At 40.2% G+C, this 10,094-nt stretch overlaps 1 non-coding gene across 1 annotated transcript; it reads left to right on the top strand.

Moving 5' to 3' along the window:
• The first annotated feature begins 1,549 nt into the window (after positions 1-1,549).
• On the top strand, positions 1,550-1,621 carry TRNAD-AUC (transfer RNA aspartic acid (anticodon AUC)). The gene has a single exon. It is a non-coding gene; the product is annotated as a tRNA-Asp (tRNA).
• Positions 1,622-10,094: the final 8,473 nt, after the last annotated feature.

The following is a 10,094-nucleotide window of genomic DNA, read 5'->3' as shown; positions in this document are numbered from 1 at the left end:
GTTAAATCTGACTCCAGAGACATGCGGCAAAGGACTGTCCAGCGGCCACATCCCCAAATTCAATCTCTGTCATTCCCAGTCTGATTTCTAAAGATAGAACTACTTGACCAAGGAGCGTAGATTAAATGGTCAATGTTACTTTATATATAAGACTTAAGTTTGCTGTTAGCTAAAATTAGGGTAATAAAATTCTCACATGAAAAGTAGGACTGGCCATGTTGCTCTGTTTAGAGGTGGCTACACTATGCGCCATACTCTGAACTTTCCTTTTCTCCCACCAGATTTATACCATCTTGCCAGGCTCATGAGGACGTGATTTCCTAGCTCAGCCAGTATAGGCCCATGTCTCCATCTCTGAAGCCTGGGACTCCTTGAGACAACTGTCATTACCTGAGAATTACAGCTCAATGAATCTATGTCCCCTTTAAAATGAAACATGATCTGGTTCATTGTGGTGCCCAATAAAAAATGTTGGAAGGAAAGAGAGAAGGAAGGGAAGGAAGGAGAGATGGAAGGAAAGAAGTAAGAAGGGAGAGAAGGATGGGAATGTACTTAATGAATTGGCAGAGTCAGTTATTACAAAACAGAATTTTTGTAACTATTGTGTTATAACATGTCTGGTAAGGAATTTAATTTGCTATGTAAGGGAGTGTGCTATCCTATAAAGAGTTTAAGATTAAAATTATGATATCTATATTCCCAGGTCTTCTGTTCCTACCTATGAGACCTTAGACAATTTAATGTCTCCGAATGCTGGTATTCTCATAAATGTGATAAATGTAAGCATATCCACTTCAAACACTGTGGAAGGAATCAAGGGAACTCATCTATGTGAGATCAGCTGGCACACCATAGAAACTCATCTTTCCATTTCTCCATAATACTGAGCATCTAAAACTTCTTGTTTTATTTGACATCCATAAAATTCGCATTTATAACTTTATATGTAAGCCAATTTGAATCTCAAGTCTCTGAAGCCCAATTATAGAGGGACGAGAGATGAGTATATTGGCTTGAAATGTAATCAAACCTTTTAAACTACATTATAAATGATAAAACAGCAGCAAAAATACACCCACTCTGACCACAGGCATCCAATTGTCCTTAAAGATAACAAGATTTACCTGGGAAGTCTACCTGGTCCAATAAAGAAATTTTTGTCTGACTAAATGTAAGGAATTACATCCATTAGTAAGTAATCTGTGAAAAGAAAAACAATTTAGTTTGCAATTTCTGATTGTTGGAGCTATGCTAATCTTTCAGGCCTCCAACTCCATCTGCTTTAGAATGCAGTCCTGTTTGCCGCCTGTTTATTTCCCAGTGAATGAAGGGGAAGGATGTTCTTTCCAATGTATGGTTTTCTCAGGCAGTGCTGAAGAATAAATATACTAATTCCTACTGCAGTCTTACACAGCTTCTCGTCAGCTTCCCATGCCAATTTGGGACAGTTATCATTTCTTACATAGTTGTGTGTGAGTGGTTTTAAGGAATATCCTCTTTATATTCATCACATAGGAATGCTTTTTTAAAAATAAAAGCACACTGGAATTCCCTGGTGGTCCAGTGGTTAAGACTTGGCACTATCATTGCCAGGGCCCAGGTTCGATCCTGGGTCAGGGAAGATCCCGCAAGCCGTAAAATAAATAGATAAATAAATAAATAAAAATATGAAAAATTATATATAGGAAGGAGAAGAATTTTTTAGCTAAATCTCACTTGGAGTAACTCTACTGTCTATTAGCTCTTGTGAAAGTTTAAAGAAAACAAGCAGAGATAGGGTCATAGGTGAAACTCAGACTTAAGAGCTGGAAAACAGAGTTGACAACATAGGACATCAATCAGTCCCAGGACAACCTAACATTTAACAAGTTAGTGATACTGATGTGCACATGAGATTTTCAGTTTCATAACTTAAACAAACCAACAAAAAAATTAGAAAGTCAAGATGACACAACACTATGATCCCTAGCTATGACCTTCTCTCACTGTGTCAAATCTTAGATTTTAATTCTGGCTTCACCATTCTGGCTTGTTCAAGCTGGGAGACCTTAGTCAAGTGACTTCAAGCTTATCTGAAAAATGATAAGGCTAGTATTAATTTATAAGGCTGTTGTAAATATTAAATTAAATAAAACATGTAAAGTATTTAAATAAATGTTTAAATCTTAAAATGGATGGGTAAATTACAGTCAAACTGTTTCTTGGTAAATATGGTTAAAGTTATGTGAGATAACCATTTCCAAGATGACAGAGTATCTACTATTCAGACTAGAGAGTTTATGTGGAGAGTTGATATTCCTGGTCCAGGGTATCATCAACCATAACTAGTGTTTGACAGGCTTTTCTAAGTCCTTTTTCTGTTCCAAGGCAGAACAACTAACCCATACTGGTTTCTTCAGACAGGGTGTTATGGATCAAATTGTGTCTTCCCAAAATTTATATGTTGAAGTCTTAACCCTCAGCACCTCAGAATGTAACCTTATTTAGAAATAAGGTCATTGCAGATATAATTAGTAAAGTTGAGGTAATATTGGGGGTAGAGTGGAACCCTGATTCACTATGACTGATTTCTTATAAAAGGGGAAAATGGACACAGACAAGCACACAGGGAGAACACTGTGTGAAGATGAAGGCAGAGATTGTGGTGATGCTTCAGAAGCCAAGGAACACCAAAGACTGCCAGCAAATCACCAGAAACTAGGAGAGAGGAATGGAAAAGATTCTTTTTCGCAGACCTCAGAAGAAACAAACCCTGCCAACACCTTGATTTTGGACTTTAGCTTCCAGAACTGGGAGACAACAAATTTATGTTGTTTAACCAACTCTTTTGTGTTACTTTGTTATGGCAGTCCTAGCAAACTAATACACAGGTTAAGACTTCCACCTTAATTATTCAATACAAACAACTTGTGTTGGCCTAGAATTACTCTACTCTTTAAATAAATGACATATCTCTGCTCTGATTCATTTTTAAAAGCCTTTAGACAGTGTATGTATCCGTCAGATTTTCAGTAGAAAACAGTCAACAGCCTCAGCTGAGAATTTTTAATGAAGGGACTATCTATAGAGGTATAGGTAAGGCTAAAGGAATCCACAAGATGTTGAGACACTGGGGAGGAATCAACAGCAAGAATCTAATACTGTCCCCCTTGACCTGAAGGAAAAAGGGGAAAAAATGTAAATCATTAAGCCTAGTTGAGAGCTGCAGCCATGAAATAAAGGCTACCAGAGGGAAGCCACCCCCTTAGGAGCACAGCACAGTCAGAACCACATTGAAACAGAGATACAGTAGGAAAAAAATACTCTGATCTATAGGAGCCTCTCATTAGGTAATACCAACCAGAAACCAGAAGGCAAAGAAGTCTAGGTGATACAGTCCCTATAGGGTTCAGTCTTCCAGGCACAAAGCAAGACAGAGAAGGGCAGAGAATGGACCTGCAGGCAAAGGAAGACTAATGGGAACCAGAGTCCTTTATGATGCTGTTGGCTATGAATAACAAATTTCCTGACTAAAAGTGGCTTAAGCAAAATGTAATTATTTGTTTCATTTAAAAAAATATCTGATGATATAAGTTTTAGAGTTGGTTCACCAGTTCAATGATGTCAGGACACTAAACTTCTTCAAGAGTCTCCTAATTTTCTTGCATGGTGAAAAAAGATTTCTGCATTTCCAAACATCACATAATTACACAAGTAAGCTCAAAGCCAAGAGAGCTTTCTCTTTTTGTTCTATTTTGCTAATATGGTCATTTTTCCTGGAAGACTTCCCCTTATATCTTATTGGCTAGGTCTAGGTCGCATGGCCACCACTAATCCAATCAGTGGCAAAGGGAAATGGAATCATCATGATTGTTTTAAATTAATTATTCATCTCATGGGTCAGGTGCCTCTTTCCTTTATGAAGAGGCTGCCTAGATGATAACAGCAAAAGTGAGGCAAGAAAAAGTCTCAACAAGAAAAGGCAACCACCATGTTCCCTTACTTCCAAGTTAAGTCCTCAGGATCAGAGTCTCACTGTACCCTTCCAGTACTTGACAACACCTCCCAATTCTCCTTCTCTTCCTACAGTTCTGATGCTGTTTAGGCTCAACTCTAACTTTTATCATAATTGAAAAGTCAACAAAATCCATTCTAGTCCTGTCTTTGTCACCCATGACCTTAGGAATCACGTAGTTTCTCGCTGCCTCTCTCTGTCTGGGTTTGCTCGTTGCTAATTGAGACATGGTGTTACTGAATGCAAGTCCATGTGCCTGACACTCAGTGAGGCCAAACAATACCAAAACTTCGGAGTTAAGTGCAGAGAAAGGCTTATTGCAGGGCCATGCAAGTTGACAGGTGACTCGTGCCTTAAAAATCCCAAACTCCCTGAAATCTTTCAGCAAAGCCCCTTTATAGGAAAGGTGAGGGAGGGGCTTGGTTAGTTTTTACAAACTTCTAGGAGCCAGATCCTTTGTTCTTGAGGTCAGGTCATGGTCAGGTCAGGATGTTCCTGTAAACCTCCACTAAAACAAAATGTTATTCACTGTCCTGACAAGAAAGAACAAGGCCCCAAGACTCAACTTTTGCCCTCCGAGGTCCAGGCCCTGGCTAAGAGGAGGGGGTCCCTGGGTGGGCCGGTTACCCTGCCCCGGAGCATTTGTCCAGCACCCAGGCTGGGTCCTCCCACTAGTGCCCTGGCCTGGATGAGGAGGCAGATCTCAGGGTCCCCAGACCCTGCCCAGCTGTCATCACTGAATGAGCAAGGCGCCCAGGACCCAGCCAGCCCTTAGGCTTTTCATTTAAACTGGAGAGAATCATTTGTATAGGATCAGTAGGAATACATGTTGTAGCCTACACCAGTCAGGTTAATTCCCAGCTCACAACAACTGTTCTCCTTTGAGAATAGTCCCAACCACAGAGGTGGACCAGGAGTAATGATGTGCAATGTCCTTGCCACTTAACCCTGACCTCTGGCCATCTCCTAGGGGTAGACAACTGATCTAAGCTGTACCAGTTTTTGAAAGTTGAATGGAGAGACTGAAGCTGGCTGAAGCTGTTACCTTAATGGCAGTGTCCATATACTCCAGTTGCCGAGGCCTCCGTGGACTCTGACCATGGAGACTGCCACCGCCGTTAGGTCGCGGAGATGGGGACGTGGGGGAGAGGTTTGCCGCTGCTTCAAGGCCTGGGCCCGGCCAGTGGGAGGCCCTGGCGAGGGCTCTGGAGCTTTGCAGGACACAGCCCTCAGCCTGTCCCTGGGCCCCCAAGCTCACCTGCCGGCCCCAAGCCTGGAGGGCCTGGAGGTCCCCGGGGAGAAGGCCGCAATCCACCTGTCATCGCACTCTCTGCCGCCAGGACCACTGCCCACCTGACTGTTGGCGGAGCCAGGCATCTAACCTCAGCGTTAACGCTGCACGCCCACCCCGCACCTGTTATGACGGTTTGACTTCAAAATATCATTGTCACTTTTGTCATTGTCATTGTGAAACGCGGACAAAGTTGGAAAATATCAAGTTGAAACTGCTTTTTAAATAAGAACAGAGATTTAGTTAAAAAACTAATATTTCAAAAAAGTCAGTGTCGGTGATAATGTGAAAATAGTGCCAATATAAGAATCAGAAAGCCTGATTCTAAGCTCACTTCCTATTGACTTACAGTGTGAACTTCATTCAGGAAGTCTCATAAGCTCTCTGGGCCTGTTTTCTTCATCTAGTAGATGAAGGTATTAGGCTAGAATGCTAACGTTACAACTAACTCACAGAATATCTGTGAGCAGTCTGTGATGTTGATGACATTCTAGAATTTAAGATCTATAAATAACAGTAACTAACATCTGTTTAAACGTTTCAGCTTACTAAATGCTTTTATAAATGAAGGGAGAGGCAGAATTGTTGACTGTGTTTGCCAGTACCTTCGAAGTTTGAACTTAACACATCTGCTTTGATATTTCCCTGTATTCTATTGAATATTAATATACTAATATTGTGTGCCCCAGTTTCATAAAGTACAAGCTAGCCTAAATGGGTTAGGTTTATTTTCATTTAATGAGCCAATCCCCTGATGCCAGCTGGTTGCCAGCTTGTACAGGTGGAGATCGTGGTGTATACACGAAGAGCAAGAGAGACTCCTGTCTTCAAAAACCCTTACACAGTTACTATCATTCCCTCACATTTCCTTCAAGCCTGGCAAATTCACAGTGGTCAAATGTAAGCCTCTGATTTAATGACAATGTCACCTTATTATTTTCATATTGGAGGAAAGCTAGCCTTAGAACAGTCTAAATAATTGACTTATATTGGTATATTTTGAATTTTAAAAAGCCTAAGCCAAGTTCAAAATGTTCTCAATTACATGTTCCTAAGGTTTTCTGAGTATATACACCTCCATTTCTGCAGAGCATGTAATACTTTTAAGCTATTAATTTACCAGACTCCCAAAATAATGCAAGAAAGATATTTCCTTCTTAAAGCAGTCCTTAAGATGATCAAATGTCTTGATCTCCCTGGTAAAATCACAACTGATCTCTTACTTTCACATGAAACATATTAAGTTTAAAGAAGCAAGGTTGTGTCATTGCAGTATTTTCTCATCAGAAATCTACTTCAAAAATAAGGATAAAGACAGCTTTAAACATCATTTGGTATTTACTGTAGACACCTGAGGCTCTGTAATTTTCCACAAAAAGCCCAGAAATATATATGCTGCATTATTGGAATATGCAACAGACAGAGTTTTATGAGTCCAGGGATTCATGTGTCTGTGAGACTTTGGAAATATGCATTAAACAGTATAAACAATATAGCTTATGTAATCTTCAACTGATAAACAATTTAAAATACTAAAATGTATACAATATTTTATCACTAAATTCAGACACATTTTAAAGTCTCTATGCATTCAACCTTTGCCATAAATACATCTGATTAATATATGCATCAGTAGAATTTGTGCTTCAGAAATGTTTCTCAAACCTAACTTTCACAAAACCTCCTCCCACCATTACGGTTATTTAGAACAAGGATTATACATTTACCACTATTTGGATTCAATTTTCTCACAGAAATCATTCTTTCTAGCCATTTCCCAGTGAACTAAGGGTGGGCCTGTTTTGTGAGAATGTTCTGAATGCTTTGGAGCGGGGCTCAGACATGCCTATGTCAAGTCAAGCATCATGGCCTGAGGCTGGAGGCCAGATCATAGAATTTTCTGTAGTTGGACTGGTTACTAGTGTTATTGTTGGAAGGTGTAAACAAATTATCTTGGAACTGAGTCTTGAGCCTTATTTTGGAGCCCTTTTCACATTATTGCTAATAGACAGTTATTCTCTCTCCACCTGGAATTGTGTATGTCTTGACACCCCTCCCTGCTCCTCCCTCTGAAAAGTGAGTGAGTATATCACCTCAGGAAAACAATAGCTTCTTGTCTAACTACAGTAGAATCAGAATCCTCTTATTGTGTTTTATCATCAAAGGACTTGAAGAACTAAAAGGAAATCTAAATTGAAACATGGAAAAAGAGATTGTAATGAATGTGGTAGGCCCATTCTTTTCTTGACCCACAAAACATGACACCACACATTCAGAACTTGTGGGGAGAGCAAGATTAAATAACTTACCATACTACTTCTCTAATTAGAATGTTCCAAAAAGGAACATGGAAAGGAAGATGTTCTGTAACACACAGTCTGTGGAAATGATGTTACCAGAGCCTGCCTCAGTCCAGGGAAGAAGGGACCATCACTTTTCCACTTATCCCAAATATCACCAGTGATCTGAGTACTTCAAGGAGGATTTAATCAGTTCTTCTCTCAAGAATGTGATGGTTAGTACACAGAGCAAAGTAGAGCATCTGGGGTTTATAAGGAGAGGGACAGGTACTACTAAAGGGGAGAATCAGAGTGTGTGTCTGGTCCACCAGCTACACTCTGCACAAACTCCGTCACTTATTAATAATAGAGAGAAAGGTAACAGACGGTCCCTACATTCTCAGAAGATGTTTTACAAGTTTTGTTTGTTTGTTTTTTAGTCACCATTCTTTCTCCCCTTATTCTTCAAGTCCTTTCTCTTGAAACATCTCTGCTTTTGGTCTCCCGGAGGAAAATGCAAATGTCAGTGTTTGTTCTTTCAAATGTCTCACAAATTTTACAGACCCATTGCTTGTTCTTGGTGCTTTTCCTCTAGCCAGCACCTTTTGGAACTGCCTAAAAGTGTAGAGTCTGTTCTTGTGATGATTGGCTCATCCTGAATCAACTGAAATAAGCTGCTCCTCAAGCTTGCTGGGGAGAATGGGAAGGAGAACACAGGGCAGGGGAGATGACAAGGGGGTTAACTGTTGGCTTTAGTTTGTTCTTGCATAATTTGTTCTCCACATATATTCTCGATATTAGAGTCATCTCTCCACCAAAAGGATTTGTTTCTTCCAAAGATCTGTATGTGACCACTGTAAATAATTTTCATACTCCATTTATCCAAACAGTTAATTCCTTGCATACTAGTATACCCTCTTAATGATCCAATGAGAACATTTGCACACTCCCTGATCAACATTACATCCTGTCCTTCTTCACCCCTCTCACTAATTCCTGTTGATTTTATTTAACATATATCTCTCAGCTCTATTTTTATCTGTTCTAAAACTGTATCTTCTCCAGGACTATAGAAGTTCCTCATAACTTGTTACCCAGAGTTAGCCAAGCCATGAGGTTAAGTGCACCTGACTTCCAAGTCTGCCCAAGACTTTTGACCCATACTGCAAGAAGTTAGGGTCCAATTACAAAGTTAGAGGGAAGAGTCCACACAAAATCGCCCTACCTGACACTAACCTCAAATTTAGAGGGTGTATTAGTCAGGGTTTTCCAGAGAAGCGGAACCAATGGTACGTATATGTACAGAGAGAGAGAGAGAGAGAGAGAGAGAGAGAGAGATTTTAAGGAACTGACTCATGCAATTGCAGAGCTTTGTCCAGTCCAAAATTTGTAGGTAGGCTAGCAGGCTGGAGGGCTAGAGAAAAGTTGCAGGTGGAGGTCCAAAGGCATTCTTTTGGCAGAATTCCTTCTTGCTCAGGGGAGGTCAGTCTTTGTTCTATTAAGATCTTCAACTGATTGGATAAAGTCCACCCACATAATAGAGGTTAATCTTTTTTACTCAAAATCCACTGATTTAAATGTTCATTTCATCTAAAAAACACCTTCACCGAAACATACAGAATAATGTTTAACTAAATATCTGGGCATCCTAGCCCAACCACATTGAAACATGAAATTAACTATCAGAGAGGGTTTCCCAAAACCATCCTCAGGTTTGACAATTTGCTAGAAAAATTCACAGAGCTAATGAAAACCTATCATACTCACGGTTATGTTTATTACAGGGAAAGGAAACAGAAATTCAGCCAAAAGAAGAGACAGGGAAGAATCTCCGAGTCTCCTCAGAATGTGTTACCCTCTCAGTTTTCATGTGTGACAATCTGCACAGAGTACTGACAACCCAGGAAGCTCACCCAAACTTCAGTGTCCAAAGTTTGTATTGGGAATTCATTATGTAGACATGACAGACTGATCAATTGCCCATGTGTTTGAACTCAATCTCACTCCTCTCTGGAGGTCAAGCCAATATTATGCGGGCCAAGGAGCCCATCACAGGTCATGCCACTAGCATGAACTATCAGGTATCATCCCTGGGGCCTGCTGTAAGTAACAAAGACACTCCTATCACTCAGGAAATTCCAAGGATTTAGAAGTTACCTGACAGGAGCCAGGAACAAAAGCCAGACCTTTCTTTGGGTGGGGCTAAATTCCTCACTATTAATAATAATTAATTAATAATTCCTCATTATTCATTTTCATCCACACTTGACTCCTTCTTGTCAGTCTGCTCTTTATATATCCCACAGCCACAATGACGTGCCCTTCACAATTTCCTGTTGGTCCCACAGCAAAATATTAACAAAACAGGAACAAAAAGTCGTGTTCCTATTTCCCCAGCCTCATTTTGAGTCATACTCCACTCCAGTTTCTCCACTGCAGTCATGCAATCCTTCTTTAATCCCTTTATCATAAGAACTTTGCAAGGGCTGATTCTTCAGCATAAACTGCTTCTTCCCTCTCCTCTTTGCTG

This window comes from Balaenoptera acutorostrata, chromosome 5 (assembly GCF_949987535.1).
Source record: "Balaenoptera acutorostrata chromosome 5, mBalAcu1.1, whole genome shotgun sequence".
In the NCBI taxonomy this organism is placed as follows: domain Eukaryota; kingdom Metazoa; phylum Chordata; class Mammalia; order Artiodactyla; family Balaenopteridae; genus Balaenoptera; species Balaenoptera acutorostrata.
The sequence above is the reverse complement of the archived record's forward strand: the minus strand, read 5'-3'. Positions and strand labels throughout refer to the sequence as shown.